We start from the raw sequence: 18,701 nt of genomic DNA, 5'->3' as shown, positions 1-18,701 counted from the left end.
CTGCCTGCAGGGAGCACACATTCTTCAGTTGGGGGTGGGAGCTGGGGAGGAAGAGGAGACAAGCTTGACTCAGTCCAACATTTCTAATTCTAGGAAGCTCACTTGTCCATCTTTCCCATCCTTGCTTTATTCAGTAAGAAAGGTTATAATTTGTCCCCCATCAGCTTACTCTCTTGTCTCATTTTTCGCTTGGTTCAGAATTCAAGAAGAGAGGTTCTATTTATGGGGTTCCCACCATGATCTTAGAGATAATACAATTACCCATTTCCCCCTGTACCCATGCTTATAACAGAATTGTTCTTTCCAGCAGAAGACGTGAACTGGTGGGCCATTGGCCAGATCCAGCCTACATCGTGTTTTGTTTGGCCCACAGAGTGTCTTTTGAAAATAATTGTAACAACATTTAACAATGGGAGAGTGCAGGTACATATCAAGATTTCCAGCCCTTCTTAAAAAATAAAATTGGAAAATCTGGCCACATCGGTCTGCCTCTCTGCGTGGCAATAATCCGCCAATCAGCTCTAGTTGAGCTCCCCCTTCCGTGACGCATACACTCTCCAGCTTTCTTCTGTCCCCTCCACATACTATGGACTCTTGGGCTGAGGCCGGGTGTCAGCCACCCTCCATCAATCCTCTCATATGGTTTTTGTTTTGAAGGAAATGAATATTCTTTTCTTCTTATGTCCCTTTCAAAAGCCTTACAAAGACACAGGAAAGACAAAATATAGTTTATTTCCATATGTTTAACGTATATTTCTTTTCCTGGATGATTCACACATTATGCTACCTACCTGGTTCCTATAGTCATTTGGAGTTTCTTTAGCATTTTTTAGAGAAAACCTTTATGTTTCTTTCAAAATACTGCCAACAAAAAGGAATTTGTTGCTTTCTCCTGCATGGAAGCTCTCCCTTATCATAACCTGGTACCTGCCCCCTGCACTTTGCACATAATGATATTGCTTCAGTCATCTGGTGCCAAGTGAACAAATATCCTGTTAGTAGTTTTTAGAATTGTTCACTAATTTCTTCTTCTCCTTCTTCTGAATATAGTAGAATTTCACTTCTTCCAAACTCTTAAAGCTAACCATGGCAGGGTGACTTGCATTGGCCAATGAAATGGTCAGAGAAGGGGTGGTGTCATTTTCAGGGAGAATCTGTAAGAATGAATGTGAAATGGACAGTTCACCTCTCTTCTCCCTGACCATGACCAGGGACTCTCTAACGGATGCTCCTTCAGCCTGTGGCCCTATGGGAGGGAACTGGAGTCGGGCATCCCAGCCGCCACCTCCACCCTAGAACAAAGATAAGATGTAGAGCAAGTGAGAAAAAAGAAAACTTTGTTGTTTTAAGCCCCTGACGTTTCAAAGTTGTTTGTTAGCGTGGCAAAGCCAATCTGACTTGACTGATACACCCCTGCTTCCACGTGACAGTTCTGGCATCTGAAGATCATTCCTTTGTCTTTGTTTTTTGTTTCTCTGGAATAAACTTTCATTTAATACATGATTATATGTTTTCTAAATGTACGACAAGTTCCCATCCCATTCCATTGTAAGAAAATCTTTCTTAAGGTGATTATTTCCATGGTCAGCTCTGCCAACATCTTCGGAACACCCTGGAACAGAGAGTGAAGTCTGCCGAAGGCCAGAAAAAGGACAATGTGACCCATTCCTGATTTAAAAATATGTCACATTGGGCCTGTTTGCTATTTTATCTAGCCCCGAGTTGTTTCTGATAGGGGCACCGAGAAACATGTCGTGGAGAGCACAGTTTCCATCCATGGCTGGGGAAAAAACTAGGTGTTTTTCAAACCTCCCATTGAGTTCCTGCCATGTTTGATGTATCCAAACTCTCCTTGAACTTGCATTTAGCTTTCATCAGTGTATTTAGCTTTCATCAGTAAGCCTGGAGTTACTTGGGGGAATGAACTCCAAGGTTTACTGACTAGTGTGCAAACAAGTACCCCCTTAACCATGTCTTCCAAAAATCAGGAAACACCCTCTCGTTCTAGCACTCTGATAATTTTGTAGGCTTGAACGACATAACCTTTGATTACATGAACCCTCTCTGTCCTACCACGCAAAGACTATCTTTTCCATTTGGGGGTTATTTATAAGGACTTTTAAACATTCTTTATAGTTCATCAGAATTGAAATAGTAGATCATGCACTCTATTTTAAAAATAAATCTACATCCATCTAGCCATCTACCTGTCAATGTTAGTGTCTCCTTTTCTGTTTCTGTCTGAATGTGTGTTTGGATGATGTGAAGAGTGGCAAGGAGGAACTAAACGAGAACCACACAGAGGAAATAAAATTCCTTTGCCTCTCCCTGCAAACAGCATGGTCTCTCCCCTCTCCCTGCCCCTTTTTGGGCCAATGGAGAGATGAAGCCTGAAGGTTCTAGAGGTCAAAGTGAAGCCCTGAGCCATCGCACATGTTTCAGTGGGACAATCAGTACTATTGGTTATGAATTTGGACAAGGTATAGTAGAAAGAATTTGAAATTCTGCAATAAGAAGGTTCTAGCTCCAGCTCTGGAGGTAATTAGGCCTTTCGGCTTGTCTAAGCCCTATTTTCCTGGTTTGTAAGATTTTTACTCTACCTGCCTCACTGAGATGGTCTGAGAGTCAAATTCAACATAGGAGCATTCCTTTAAAGTGGACTACTCTGGATGCAGCAAATTGTCTTTATTATCGTTCTTTGGGCTGCATGGCAAGTAGAGGCATATTTTTTAAAGAAGGGATGCTTTTGGGGGGCCCCAGTTGGCCTTCTGCTCCTGCTATCTTTCCCTCCACAGCCCTTTACAGGACACAACCCCAAAGAGCAATAGTGAGGCATGTCTCCTGCACCCCATAATCCTCACCTCTCTCCCTGCTTCAAATTGAAGCCCCTAAGGAGCTCAGTGTCCCTACACCCCTCCTGGACTTTTTCATGAGTTTATGTGGGAAGTCCCTGAGGTCACAGTACCCAAAAAAGCTAATGTCTGAGATGACAAGGACTAGAGCTGCTGGCTGCACTTATATAGTGGACTTTTCAATGTCTCAATGGGAGGTGTTTCAATGGGAGGACCATGGCAACCTGGGGACACCAAGGCACTGGAGGGGTTACCAAAAGGGTACGAGGGTGCTGTGGGAAAGGAAGGTCTCCAAGAGCTGTCAGCAGGCCACTTCCACACCAGAATCTTTCTCCTTTCTCCACAGTGGGATGTGCCACTTCACTCCATCTCCTACTTCTGTCCCCAGGAATAAGTTTTTTCTCAGACAAGCAAGATTTAAGGATCCCTAGTACAATTCTTATAATTGGGCCTTTGTCAATACTATTTTCTTTGGGCAGAGACTAGCCATTTTCCGGTTTATCTTCTGGATACTCAGAGGTTTCCAGTGTGTTGCTTTTAGCTGCCCTGGGAACCTACTGTTAGGGCCATGTAGAAATACACTCTTCTGTCAAGCTTTGGTTTCTGAGGTGGGAATGCCTGTAAATCATTGCTGCCATCTTATTTCTCATTTTTTAAAGAGAATTACTTTGAAGCCAGTTCTGCTATGCTGTGGACTGAATTGGTGAAGGACACAGAAAGAAGATTCCTGTCAGCCCTTTGTGGGAAAGCAGATTGTGGGTGAAAACAGGGGTATAAGTGAATCAACAGATAGTACCTTTTGATGTGTCCGCCCATCTGAAGTGTATTTGGCGTAATAAGAATATATAAGCTGGAGAGGAAGAGTTTGTGCTCTATGCCTCAGATTTCTTTGTACTCCCTGGAGCCACTGCTTCACTAACCTTGCCCTGCCCCGCATCATCCTTCATCTTTCCAAAGTAAATAAATGGAGTTCTCTTCAGCTTTTTTTCTTAATTAGCTATCAAAATTTGAGGTGTCACCCAGACTTTGAAGGCCCCTCTGACATTGTTTTAAGAATGTGGGGGTTGCCCTGCTGTCCTTGACCAGCTTGCCCCTCTTCCATCAGGGGTCTCCGCAGTGAACGCAGCCGCACACGCACTTTCTGCCTGGCTCCCACCTCCAGCTCCAGAGATGGCGGAGCTCCTGGCCTCTGTTTGTGTATAGAGCTGTCTGAAATGCATTCGGGATCTCTTGAGGTGAAAAGAGTTATATAAACAGAGAATGTTATTATGGATTCTTACTACAGATGGAAATGACTGGGTATTCTCAAAATAAATAACATTTCACATTTTTATAGATATGTAACATAATATGCATGTGTGTGTGTATTTATATTCTTTCCATCTTGAATACACAGCCTCTCCTTCCTCAGCACTTGGATAAGCCATTCATTTTGCCTCCTGCTTTTTTGATTCTCTTCTTAAGAATTCATTTAATTGTTGCCAGCATTTGGAGAGTGAGGATGAAGCGGTTACAGGCTTCCTGCTAGCTCCCGCCAGATAAGCCTGCCGTGGCTAGAGCAGTTAGGAGAGCTGAATGCTGAAAACACTTAAGTTCTGTTTTTCCACTTCCCCTCTAAAGAGAGATCAATCAGCTTGTGGCTCAGCATAATTACAAATGGAAACTTCCTAGAAGAGGTGCCCAGAGTTAGAGGATTCGCTGTAAGGCGCCTAGAGTCGGAAGCTGCTTGTTGAGCTATTTTGGGTGACCCTCTCCTCCTTTTATTGAATCTGTGTATTTATTTTCTTGGAATTCTGGAGGGCAAAGCATGCCATGTCTCATTTACGTTGATCTACTTTCAGTAAAACAAGCAAGTGAATGTAGGTAGATGAATGCTAGGATTATCACTTTCATAATGGTCCCATTCCCACAAGGAAAGTCCCAAGTATTGGGACCCTATGCCTGGGTTTGCAGAAAAAAGCAAAGATGCCAAAGATTTATCCTGAGCCAGGGAGGAGGAAGATTGGCATCCACAAGCCCGGGCAACACAAGGCGGACAACAGCTGGCTTTGCCAGCTCCACCTGGCTCTAATAAAGGACTGGCTAGCATCCTTGGCAGTGGCTGGTGGGAGAGGCAGACAGAAACCAACTGTCCCGAGGCTGGCCAGTGCCGGTGGAAGAAGGTGGAAGAAGGAGAGGTAGCTGGGTGAGAGGGCCTCAGGCCCTCAGTATGGTGCTGAGAAAATGGTTGACTGGGGGGAATTCAGTCCAATTAGAGAGTGATCCTTTCACACAGCCATCTGGAGATGCCTGTAAGGGGACCGAGCTTATAATTGGGAAGCTATCCTAAATGACAACTTCCAAATTTTAGGAGGATTTGGTAAAACTCGAAACTAAGATTTATTGAATGCCTAACACATAAATGGGGTCTTTGATAGGCACTGGGGTCAATAACAACAGTAATCATAATAGTGATAATAATGAGAAGATGATGATAATTGCTAACCTTTAATGAACATTTAAGTACCAGATTCTGTTACATGCATCGGCCCATTCACACCTCACAATCTCCTCTAAGGTAGATCTTATTGTTGCTATCATCCTCATTTTAGGACAAGGAAATCAAGACTTAGGGAGTTTAAGTAATATGCCCAGAGTCACGAAATCAGATGATATAGCTGGGATTTGAACCCAAGCAGTCCAACTCTTAATCTGTATTCTAGACTATGCTGGAAAAAATATGGTTTGTACTTAAGGAACTAATAGTCTAGTAAGTAAGGTAGACATGAAAGAAAATACATAGTAATGATGAAAATAATCCCACAGTAATGCACTCTGCAACAAAGACAATTCAGATATAACGTGATTGAATATTGGATTTCATTCCTGGCTTCAAACTCACCTATACTCAAAAATTAACTGCATAATAACTTGTATTTTTAGGATTAAATTTTTTGGACTCCATTCATGGTGATATGGAAGGGCATCACTGTATAGTAATAGTGATAGTAGCTGATTTGTGTACTAATAGTAGTGTCCTAATAGTAGCTGATTTTTATTGACCATGTACTGTGAAGTCATTAATTCTAGTTCTTTCAACCATCCGGGAATGTAAATAATGTTATCCCCTATGTACAGGCCATTGATCTTAAATGATCTGCTCTAAGTTCAGAGTTAGTAAAGTGGCAGAGCTGGGATCAGAATAGAGACAGAGTGACTCCCAATCCAATGCTTTCTTCACTATGTCATCCATATTGCCTTTCTCCAATAATGTGGGATATATGAAAAGACTCTTTGTGATACGGTTACACAGAGGAGGAAGCATATTTAATTTTATGGAAGGGGTTTGCATAGGGAAGAAGGAGCTAGCATTTCCTGAGTTCTCCCAAAGTGCCAGTCCACTGTACTGAGCACTTAGCACTTATTCTTTCATTTAATCTTTGTAAAAACTGAGTCAAGATTTATGAACGAATACAAATTTACCAAAGCGATGTGGGGAGATGTGGCTATTCAATAGTATGGAAAAAGTTGTAGAGACATGAGATATTATGGTATGATCGTGGGAATAAGAATCATTTTGGTGTTACAGACACATAAGAACAGTGCAAAAATAGAGCGTGTGGTTGTGGCGGGGATGGAAGATGGTGGTGACTGGAGATGAGGTTGTAAAGACAGAACTGCAGTGACATCCTGGAGGATCTTGGACCAGGGAACATACATCTTTTCTTAAGGACGTCAGGTGGGTGGTAGCGTGAATGTAGAAACAGGTCCAGGTAGAAATTTAATTTTCCTAAAAAATCTTGAAAAGTAGAGCTATTATCTCATTTCTTTTAAACCGATAAGGAAACAAGTTCAAATAGAAAGATGAAGGAATGCAGCCAAAATCATGTGGTTTGTAAATGGCAGAGCAGGGCCTCAAACCCACTTCTTTCTGGCTCAAAAACCCATGTTTGTTTTACAATCTCAAGATGTTATTGCTTGAAGTAGCTCAGTTCCAGAGATTGGAAAGGAAATGAATAGAAAGAAGGTAGACGGAAAGTGCTCAGCAGCTTCAGACCTGCTCATCCAAGATTGTTCTGTAGCCGAAATAAATTACTTTCTTCTTATAAATTTTTATTAAAATTCTCAATATTACCCTTGCCAATATGAATTTTTTAAAATGTCAGTCAAGAAACATGATGTTGTAAGACGAAGTCATAGAAGATCATGAAGAAAATGACCACTTCAAATAAAGGTGGGGCTTCTCTAACTTCTTTCCCTAGCTAGGTTGCCACTCTTTAAATTTAGAAAGGAATGCTGCCAAAAAATTGCTGGTGCAAGTCCTCCATGCACAATGACACCCAGTGAGGACAAAAATCCTACTGGCGGTCTACTCGTCTAGTCCCAGCATTGAGCTGTTTCCATCTGGAGTAAAGGACCCACGTTGCTACTCATACAAAGGTGCCATATGGGTTAGCAGAAACTACCCTCAGGAAAAAAGGAAGCATCAATAAATTGGCAGTTGCCATCAAAAGCTTCATTTAGTCTCCACATTTTATATCAAGAAACACCACCATAACCATTGTTAGCATAAATGGTAAGATTTAACTTAAAACTTCCTCCCCAAAGCCCCAGTACATAGTTGTATATCCTAATTGTAAGTCATTCTAGTTCTTCTATGTGGGATGCTGCCACAGCATGGCTTGATGAGTGGTGTGTAGGTCCATACCCAGGATCTGAACTGGTGAACCCCAGGCTGTCAAAGCAGAGTGCACAAACGTAACCACTCAGCCACAGGGCCGGCCCTTGCATTTGATATTCTTGATTTATAGTACAGATTTTTTTTCTTGGTTTTGTTTTGCTTTTATTTTGTCCTAACAAACGTGAAAGGACCTGTGGTACGGGAGTCAGAGAATTCACTTTTCTACTCAGTAGTTGGCTGAACTTGGCCATGTTGGTTACTTTCTCAGAATTCCACTTTACTCAGCTTTTTGTTGTTGTCTTTAAAGATTAACCCTGAGCTAACATCTGTTGCCAAACTTTTTTTTCTCCCCAAAGCCTCCCAGTACATAGTTGTTTATTCTAGTTGTAGAGCTTCTAGTTCTGCTAAGTGGGATGCTGCCACAGCATGGCTTGATGAGCGGTGTTAGGTCAGCTTTCAGGATCAGAACCACGAAACCCTGGGCTGCGGAAGCAAAGCGCACGAACTTAACCGCTCAGCCACCGGGCCAGCTCTACTCAGCTTTGAATTGGGCGTAACAATACCTGCTTCACAAGGGTGTTTAAAGGGCAGTGCCTGGCTGGGAGTTAGTGCTAAAAGCGGTCATGATTATCTGATTATCTGTGTGTTACATAGTAGCAGAGTCAAGAAACACATGCGCATCTTCACCCAACCTGGCGTGGAACTGCCACCACTTCAGATCCCCCAAGGACAGGTTTACTCCATGGACAAATCATGGGTTATGGATTCAAAATGGGGAAGTTGTGAGGAGGATATAAGGGCTAGTCTCCCAGGGGGCCTGACTCCACACTACTTCCAGCCTATATTTATTTCCTAGCAGCTCTTTGAACCTTTCTTTGGTTGGAATTCGATTCAACATGGCACTCTTTTATTAGTATAACACGTTCCATATTACATATACATTAATATTACATACAATATATATTTAGATTATACATTAATATAAGTATCTAACTTGTCTCCTTCCTGTCTTTGGACAAACATACCTTCTTGGTGTAGGCTATCATGACCACTCAAAATAAAATCCAGCCTTCCCCACAGCACTTCTTCTCTGCCTCTCCTGCTTTATTTTGATTTCTCCTTAGCATTTATTACTTTCTAACCTACTACTTAATTGTAATTTTGTTCATGTTTTGTTTCCCTCCTTCCACCAGAATGTATGTCCATGAGAGCAGGGATTTTGATCTTTTATCTTAATACCTTTTTCCTAGTGCCGGGATTAGTAGGAGGTCAACACTGAAAAAGGAAATTATCGTTGCTTTTCTCCCTTAATTTCCAGGACTTGATAGCTTATTTTACATAAAATTGTCAATAAAATGTTTTTTTTAGATAATAAAGATACAATTCTAGACATAGAGGCTCTAATTAGTGTACTCAAAAATTTTACTTGGCCCATCACTTATGAAAAGCAAAGTAATTTCCCAATTGTCCAGAGTGATTGATACATTTCCCCCGGAGATAAGAGGCCTGGAGGTTGCCTTTGTCTATTTCATGGAAAGAAAGAAAATTTAAAAGTATCTCTTCCATCTATGATTTTCTTCCTGCAGTATTCTTAGAGACTTTTAAGATTGTAATGTCAATCTGAGGGATTGCCTAATAGATAGTAATTAAAGACTTAAATCTTGACACAAACAATGCAGTGATATTGCTCTGAAAAGGGAAAGAAAATATAAAGTCTAGCTGCTCCAAATCTCTCAATGTGAAAAAACCTGTTTATAAATTTTCAACTCTATATATGTGTGTGTATGTACGTTGCTTTTCAAATAATGGTTATTTTGAGCAAGTAAAGAGCTTTACTTTTGTCATCTATGCATGACACTAGTGTGAAAATAATGAGAGCTTTTTTTGGTGACTTAATTGATCCACTGAATTTTCAGATGCTAGTTAAAATGGCTAAGGCAGATGAGGTGACAAAGACTTTTTAAAATCTTTTTTTACAGTAACGTAATGGAAACAAATAAATTACAGTATGTTTGTGTTAAAGAAACATTTACCAAGACAACATATAGATATGTGTGGGTTGAGGGGGAGGATGGGTAGCTTTCTTGTAGGGAAATCTAAAATGGTACATAATTCAAGATCACAGACAGTTTAATCACAAAATATAATTAGAGACAACCCATTTTATTTGTTGACTTCTTGCTCTTATATTTTATTCCGGAACTTCATTTTGTTTAACTACAGTGATTTTTCTTTCCCTCTCCTTGAGTAACTATTTTTCACTCCTGAGTTTGGGGAGCGGGAAGAGGCTTAAAATTTCAGTAAGGAAATCTGAGGCAGGACTAAGCTATCTTTGTCTGCAGGTTACAGCCTGTGTTTATTATTTTCTGAGGGGTTAAGATACTGCTGCTATGGTATCCACAAAAAGAGAATCATATTGGTGGATTCTTGTGTGGAAGAAGCATTTCGGCCTAAGCACATTGAACTTCTTAGAATGCCCCCTCAGCTGATGGAAGCTGAGCTTGTGTTGTGAGCAGTGCATATTATTATATAAAATTTACTGCAAAGGGGAGTGATATGAATAGAGAATGTATACAGTAGCTTCCTGCGTGCTTGCAGGTCTTTTCTGGGCTCCTAAATGTTAACTGGATAGTAATGTAAGTTATTACACTCATTAAATTAGGCCACAAACAAGTCAACAGTGATTCAGCAAAATGGCTTTGTTTGTATAGTGCAAGGAAGTCTGATAGATATCCAGTCACACATTTATGGCTAAATGGATGAAGATTTTAACATTACAGCCTAATAAAAACCCCATACTGTGTGATTAAATAAGAGGGAAAGCAGTAAAAAAGAGAACGCGTAATGACGGTAACATGTAGGTCAGTTACAATTTAATTGTCATTGCACTTCATTGCTAACATATCAATTCTCTGCTGCTTAGCTGAGCAGAAAACAACAACTTAACATGTACACTGGGCCCACTGACGAGTCGTCAAACCCCCACTTCCATCACCTGCTTTTGACTACTTCCTTCACCACCACATGAAGTCTTCCTGCTTTAATAGGATAATCTCGCTGAAAGCTCCTGCTGATTATTTCTTCCCATGCTCAATGCATCAATGATCAGTAAATTTACTTCACACTCTACATAGATGCTAAAATTAGATTGTTTGCATTACAACTTTCAATACTTCTGCAACAAGAAACACCTGCCTGCAGATTTATATTGTTTTGTTTAGTGGTTTAAAATAAAGATAGCCTCACAGTGGCAATACCTTGATGTACTATATTGGAGGCGCACAATGGCTGATCATTTTTCTTACTTATCCAATTTGTACTGTATTTCTTGCCATATAAGGTATAGCTTCATTATCATTAATTGCAGCTTTAGAAAAACCGAGGAAGTATTTATTCTTGCCAACTTTGCTACAATTTTACTTATTCAGTGCAAGGAAGAAAGGGAGGGGAGGAAAAAGCACTGTATCTTTAACTTTTTTCCCCCTGAATCTGGATAATTCACTCAGATCTCAAAGGGGCTTTGGCACCTTTTTTAAATGTTAGCTCTAAAGAATTGTCTGTCTAGCACACTTATGCTGATCTATAGTAAAGACTTAACCGAGTACATAACCGAACTATTAATTCAGGTGCCTAAGGTGACATTTTTTATCCAGCTTAGCGTAGTCTATTCCGTATAGAATAGAGCACAGCTCCTCATATAAAAAATGATCCAGTGGAAGCTAGATAAGTTTATTAGAATGATTAGAAACATCAACAATTTTTTTTCTCATTCCAAATCTCATTTTAATTCAGGTTTCTGGGAATCAGGCCCATCGATTCCAAATGTCATTGGTATACTCTGCTGGTAGATTTTCCTCCTTTTGCACCCCATTGTACCTATCTAGACAGAATTGTGTGTCATCTAAGGGCAAGAATAAGGGCCTAGAGTTTGCGATCGTAGACAAGCAAAGCAAAAGCCCCAGGAATAAATTCTACCCCTAGGCTGATGTCTAGAGGCAGCCTCTAAGCAGTGACAGTCATTAGGGGTGCCTTGGAGATTTGGGAAGGGCCTCGTGGTTACTTCCAAGACTAGCTGCTTATGAATCCCCCATTCTGATTTAAGGATCAAAGATGGATAGACACTAATCCAAGGCTGTAAGCATGAAGAAAACATATATAAGAGCCACCCTCCTTGTGTTCCTTCCTTTCTCTTTTATTCACTGTGGAATGGGAGGTCCTTTTTTTGAGTTCAACCAGGGAGAAGACCAAAGTAGTACAGTACTTTTGGTTTCCATGGTGCTACTTATAAAGATTATGCAAAGTGCTTAATGAATAAGTAACTCTTCTCAACACTTTGCAGATGAGACACTTAAGAGATTTGGACAAAAATAGCAATATAAATAAAAAGTTAGCTGTGGTGCTCTAAATGCCTGATTTTCTGCATATAGCCTAAGTCTACTCAATTGCACCAGGAGAGTGACTGTCTTCTGCTGCTATTATCCTTTGACATCTGTTCTGATAATCAGTACAGGTCAAATTGGTTTCCCTAGCATGGGCAGCTTTCTTACCATCTTGGATAACCATGCCTCATGGAATTAATGACACTCGTTCCCATCTAGGAAATGAATGCTGGTGATATGCAGAGGCGGCTTGACTAGGTAGGACATGGGGCAGATATTCCAACAACAGAGAGAGAAGGCTAAAGAAAACCTATCATCTCAGAACCATCCAAGCAGATTTTTTATTGATAAAGGTTCCCTTCATCCTTTCATTTTAACTCATTTGTTGAGTGTTCATATACATTTCTCTCTGTCCCTGTTAGAAATAAATTGTAAGTAAAAGACTCATTTTTACTAGTTACATATATTGTCCAGGGGGGATAAATGCATCGATTTTTCCATAAAAATGAGCTCTGTAGATTTACAAGTGCCTGGCTAGCTAAATATAGAAACGTCATAAATTCAAATTCACAATAGATTTAACCATATTTTCATCCAAATAACCCATTTAACCATATTTTAACCTATCTGAAAACAGCTAGAAGAAGGATTAGAGGAAACCGAGTTTTTGAATCCTCTTTCCCACTTGTCTAAATTTTAAACCCTGACCAAAAGTGCCATGTTCATTTTATCTTTGAATCAAAGAGAACTTGGCAAATTTCCTAATGACAAACTCCATTCAGTGACTTGAAGCATGGATTCATCACCCAGAATATTAACTATCTTGATTCTTGATGCTATTTAGCTGCTTTAAATGTTAAGGCCAATCAGTGTTCTCTGGGGCCATTTTAGATTTGTCTCTCCAAAAGCAGTAGAAGATCAGTGTCTAGGCACGGGAAGAGCGAGACACAGCCTCACTACACATCGTGTGTATGTGTGTGCGCACGCACGCACGCACACGAGGCTGATGTAATGCTCAATTTGGCAGGATGGACTACCACTTTCTCCAACTGCTGCCTTTTATAAGCTTATCTGAAACCTTTACACAATTTTTGGAAGCTCATTAGACTTAAGAGTGATTGCAAATGAAAGAGGATGCACGGTTACTCAGTGACATTCATGCCTGCTTTTTAAATCTCATGCTGTATTGTTGCAGATCTTGCTTTCACACTCAGATGCTTAACCCCACATTAATATGTGTCTTCTTCCCAAAGACAAACACAGTTGCCTTCCCTGTCTGGCATTATCATTCACCGCCACCAAAATGGATGGCAGAAAATTTAGAGGGAGAGGACAACAATGATGTCTAAAAATTTTAACCATAATTTTTCCAGTCGTTATTTAATGCAATACATATTTTTGAGTGCCTGCTGTATACAGCTCTGTAGCAGGTACCGTGTAGAGTCTTATGACTTAGGTTCTCAGATAAAATGGCAGATATTTTTCCTGTCCCTAGGGTCATGCCAGAAGTCTATTTCTTTTTATCTTTCCTTATTAAATTATGTTTACCTGAATACATCAGGTTCATTTCACCTAGGCAGGATGTCCCATTAAGCATGACAAGCAGAAGGTTGCAAGATTAATGCCCTTCTTGAGCTTGAATTAGTGTGTCAGCATCTTTCCAGACCTGGGACCAGAGTATATAGGAAGTATTCCATAATGGACCTTAGCCTCTAACTGAACTGCTCTTATATTATTCCTATAACAAGACTACTTTTAAAGAGCCTCATTATTGGCTTCATTAGATATGTTACTTGCATCAGTGGCTGTAGTTATGCGTGTAATATAGGAGAGGCCAACATAGCGTATTTTTTTATGTATTATATGGCATACAGCTTGAAGTAGCCAAAAGGTTTATGGCGATGTAATTGGTAGTTAGTGTGAAATTTGTAAGACAAATAGACAATATCTAGTGTAACCTCTCTAATCCTCTTCTTTCAGTTTTTTACAGCCACCAAAGGGCCTCATTAAAACAGCAGTCAGCACCTTAGTGAAAAGATACAGTGCTTAGAGTGCCCAAATGTGACAGAAAATCTGCATTTTGTAAATCTGACACCTTTGATAGATTATACAGTGTGAAGCCATTTCTTCTAAGCGTTATGATAACGCTTAAGGTTCTCTTCTGAATCCAACTTTGCTGTATTCACTAGCTATAACAATGTGAAAAAGAGCTGATTGAATAAAACGAAGCTTAGAAGGTGGAGAGGAACCTTCTTCTATGGCACAAAGCTCTTTGCACGCAAAGGGACTGGAAAGCAGCCATTGGCATTTCCAAGGACCACTTATTCTTGGGGGTAACATTCCTTTAAATATGAGGATGCTGCTTATGGGTACACCAGCATTTGTGTGCGTGGAGGTGAAACAACCTGTGGGCTTCCAGGGTGGTGGAATAGTAGTTTTATATGCTACATGGGAAAGATTATTGGATTTTCATCTGTTTTTTACAGATTAATGTTTTATAACTGTATGCAGCCTAAGGGAATTAATGAAAACCTTACTCTTCATTTCATAAAAGAGACCTTAGACATCTGAGACTTTGGAATGAGGAGGTCCAATGCAAATCATGCAAAACTGGGCAAATCTTCTGGTCCCCAATGCCCCATTCAGAAAGATCTGCATGAACAACTGACAACACAGGTGGAAACTAAAATTAGAGTATCTATAGAAGAATAGTCTTTAAAAATTCTATTATATGTAAATTTACCTTTTCATTGTAGCTATAGGGTAGGAAGGTGTAGAACAAAACTTAAATATGATTATTCTTTATTTTGACCCAAGACTTGGGAATGTTTGCTAATTACGACAGAAGCAAAATGGAAGAATGACCTCTCTTGAGTCCTTTGTTTCTGCCTGTGATTGAACACTGTCCTTGTGTTTATATTTCCAGCAATTCCAACAAAGGGAGAAGAGTCCATTCCCCACTCTCGCAAGCTTTCCACCTCTCTTGTCAAATGATAGTGAAATGAAGTTTTTTGTCTATAGAAACTTCTAAAAAGATAGCTAGACCATTTTGGACTGTATGTTTTATGCATTTTATAATGGGCATAAATTGCTTAATATAGTAGTAGAGTATCTTTAGTAAAAGTTAAAAGTAGAAAAAATGATTAAAAAGCATCTTGCATTATTTATGTTTTTAATCCATAGCATGACAATAGAGCATTATGTGTAAGCAGCCATCATTCAAATGCAGGAAGCACATCTGATGATTGTTTACATTTTAGAACCGAAGGTGTTTGAGGACAGATTGACACTCAGATTTAAAAAGGCCAAGGTAATCTCCTCTGTTTCCCCTTAAATGTATATGGCCATAGACGCCTACTGAAATGTCCTTTTCAGTATTTTATGTATACTCATTTTGATTCTATTTATTAAAAAGGTTAGTTTTTTTCCCCATAGTGATAAAAGAAACCAGTTTTCATTTAAATGATTCCATTTAGGTATTTGCAGTTATTAATAACACAGCTTACAAAAAGAAACATTTCAATGACAGGAACCTTGAAAGGAATCCTTGAGAATTTGGAATGGATATTGCTTTCTCTCACAATCATCTGGGGCCAGTCTCTGCTTTTGTTGAATGCAATGATTATTATTATTATTATTTTTTTTTTTTGGAGGGTTAAAGCTATTAAATTTTAGTCAGTTACTAGAGGGAGTGGCAGGCCTCTTGGCTGAGAAATCTACTTGAAATTACTCTTTGGGAGAAAAAAAAGAGAGAGAGAAAATTGCCTCATCAGACTCATCTTTCAACCAACAAATCCTGCAACTCTCACTGTTCTTAATTGTTGACCCTACCATCTGTGTCAGGCAATGTGGCAGGAACTCTCCCTTCAAATAAAGATCCATGTTACCTCATCAGAATGTACTTGTTAAAAGTGATAATGGTTCACAATCGGTACTTAGCCATGTGAAATACAATATCCTCTTTTAAAATGTGGAGGTTTGGGGCCTAAATTAATACCTTGGTACATAAGTCATTACATTATCTGAAAATCATTTGATTCGAGGGGAAAATATCTGTGAGATGCTTTTGTTATCCAAAGAGTTTGCAATGAAGAATTTATTTAATTTGGGAAAGGAAATTATTGTTCTGATATCTATTGCTAACTGTTGAGTGTCATTTAGCCTTTATAAAGCTGCTTTAACATGTGTAGTACCAGCACTAGAAAAGGTATTTAAGGGAATTATATATTTTCTCATCAAATAAATGGAAAAAATATCTGAAATATAGATGGCAATAGATTAGTGGGACTGAACTTAAAAAAAGTCACAACCTTTTACAGTGAGTTCTCTTAGTGTATGTGGCTTGCCTTGCCCTGGAAAATGAACTTAAAGGGGCATTGTGAATAGAACGTGTGGGTTTAAATTTCAGCGGATTATTCACATCTGTTAGGTGAGAATGAAAGAGCACTAAAGTAATGCATTCTTATGTTTTAGAGCTATCACTGCCAAAGGCTACTGACTAGTAAGTATCAACATCTGTGTTACTTCTCCTTTAGATTTCCTGATTCAATGTGTCTAAACATTTCATTTACTACTGGAATTTTTTAAAGTTGTTTTAAGCCTGTGTTTGATGCACTGTTTCACTGAAAGATATTATTAGCAAATATTAGTTAAGGGATTATATGTACAATTAGCCCTAAATAACATTACCCGAATGTTGTGATTCATATTATTGAAAGAACGTCAGACTCTTGAAACGGTAAATAATGGAATAAAAATAAATAAAGGTACCTGTATTTTGACAGTGATATTCCACCTCTGCTTTTCCCATGCGCAAGCGTAAACACGCACACACTCTCTCTCTCACACACACACAATCATTCAAATGCCTTTTCTTTCGCTGACAAAAATATTCATTAAAAACATTTCACTGTGCTGCCTTTTAATATAGCACGGGCATTCAACCTGCGCAGGAAGCTTCCTGGAACCGCACAAATACTGTGTAATTATCTGGTGGCTCCCTGCTGGCTGCTGCATATTCCAAGCACAAAGTGAGCAGCGCATTTCTAGAGCCTGACTCCTGTCTTCATTGTCCCTGCTTGGAATATGAAGCCTCACTTCATTATAGTAGACCTGATCAAACTTGATAGATTTAGCCATTATTCTTGACTGTGTCAACTTTCCACAGTTTTTTTTTTTTTTTCCCCTCCTTGGGCTCTTTTGTTTTGCTACCCAGGGAATGCGGAATATTCTGAGTCTAGGTTTCTCTCCTTCTCGCCTCTTCTCTTTCTTCCCTCCCTTTCCCCTCCCTCTGGGCTCTTTCAACCCCCCTCCTTCTCCCTCACCCCATTTCTTTCACCATCTCGCCCCTTCTTTCTCTCCCCTCTCCCACCCAAACAAACCAAGGATTCAACAAATAATGTTCCTTCCACATCATGTGATTCAAGGAAAATAAGGCTTGCAATTTTTCTCTCAATTGTCCTCTTTGGTTTTGATTTTTCAGTTACTATAAAAGAATTCTGCGGCAATGTTGACACACAAGGCAGAAATGCTTTGAAAATCCTTTTCTATTTCCTGTTAGTAGCACAGTAACTTTTGCTCTATGATGTTGTTGTGGTTTTTTTTTTTCTTTTGGTCTGTTTTATGACAACTTTCAAGGAGCACTTCAGAGTTCATATTTTCAAGGATCATCCACATCAGTGTATCTTATCAAATTTTATAAACGTCGCAGTGCATTTTCTTTGCAAAAGGCATTAGATCCTTCTCAAGGCAAATACAGATGTGGATGCAACTGGTTTAGCATAACAGATTGCCATGTAGTTTTTGAGAGTTGCTATGCAACAATAGAGAATTATATCATGTTATTAACAAAATTTCAAAGTATCAAAAAATTAAAGCAAGCTGTATTGCCATAATTAGAATCTCACTGATTCCCTCAAACTGACGTGGAAAAAGTTAATCAATATGTCAGGTATTTCTTACTGACCTTAAAATACTTAAAAGTCAGTTTACCATTACCCTAGTTAAATGAATATTTTGTGGTGATATTTTATTCCCTGGGTTTGAATTTATTTTCTGTAGCATATGTATCCCTTCGGTGGACTCCAAGCACTGTTTAAAAGCAGAAAATACTGGTTAATATTAAAGTCTGCTTATTAAGTGCAAATTATTAAGACAGTAAAACCTTAAGGGTCTTAGAAAGTCCTCTCACTCTCCAGGGTCTCTCCATTCTCCAAACCTTTCCCACACCCACTTATTACATTTATTTTTTGAAAGCAAAGCCAGGAACCAATATGATGCCTTTCAACAAGTTTGCTCGCAGGATTCTTATTGTAGCACCTGGTTTTACACCCCAGAAATAAGGTAAGATGCTAGTATGGCTTGAATTTCATATTATCCCCCTTAAATTAAAAATAAAATAATTATTTTTGAGAGTGGCATTTTCAGTCACACCAAAAGCTCCGCGGCATCTTAAAATGTAAATTGCCGTGAAGCAACACAAAGGAGAAAGGGAAGATTTTGAAGGCAATCGCACTGATCACTTAATTCAGTCGCTGCATATTCACTTGGCATAAGGTAATTAGAGTGCCACATTGCTGTAAAGACAGAAAGCTTAGGGTCCCATTCTGACTCACCCAGACGATAATACATGATTAGAAGTCAGTGACAGATCACAACTGCTGAATGACCCACCAAGGTCTTATCAAGGGCAAATCGCATAATTAGCATGCACTTCGCTGGCAGAAGAGTGCAGTGCTATTGTTCCCGCACAATCAAATTAGCCCCGCCAATGAGGTCAGTGTTCTGTGACCTTAGAGACATTTCATGTTT

At 39.4% G+C, this 18,701-nt stretch overlaps 1 long non-coding RNA gene across 4 annotated transcripts in view; it reads left to right on the top strand.

Annotated features, from left to right (window-relative positions):
- The window catches only part of LOC111768098 (uncharacterized), a 592,572-nt gene that overhangs the window by 434,515 nt on the left and 139,356 nt on the right, over positions 1-18,701 (top strand). The window lies entirely within an intron of this gene.

Source organism: Equus caballus, chromosome 15 (assembly GCF_041296265.1).
Source record: "Equus caballus isolate H_3958 breed thoroughbred chromosome 15, TB-T2T, whole genome shotgun sequence".
Classification (NCBI taxonomy): domain Eukaryota; kingdom Metazoa; phylum Chordata; class Mammalia; order Perissodactyla; family Equidae; genus Equus; species Equus caballus.
The sequence above is the reverse complement of the archived record's forward strand: the minus strand, read 5'-3'. Positions and strand labels throughout refer to the sequence as shown.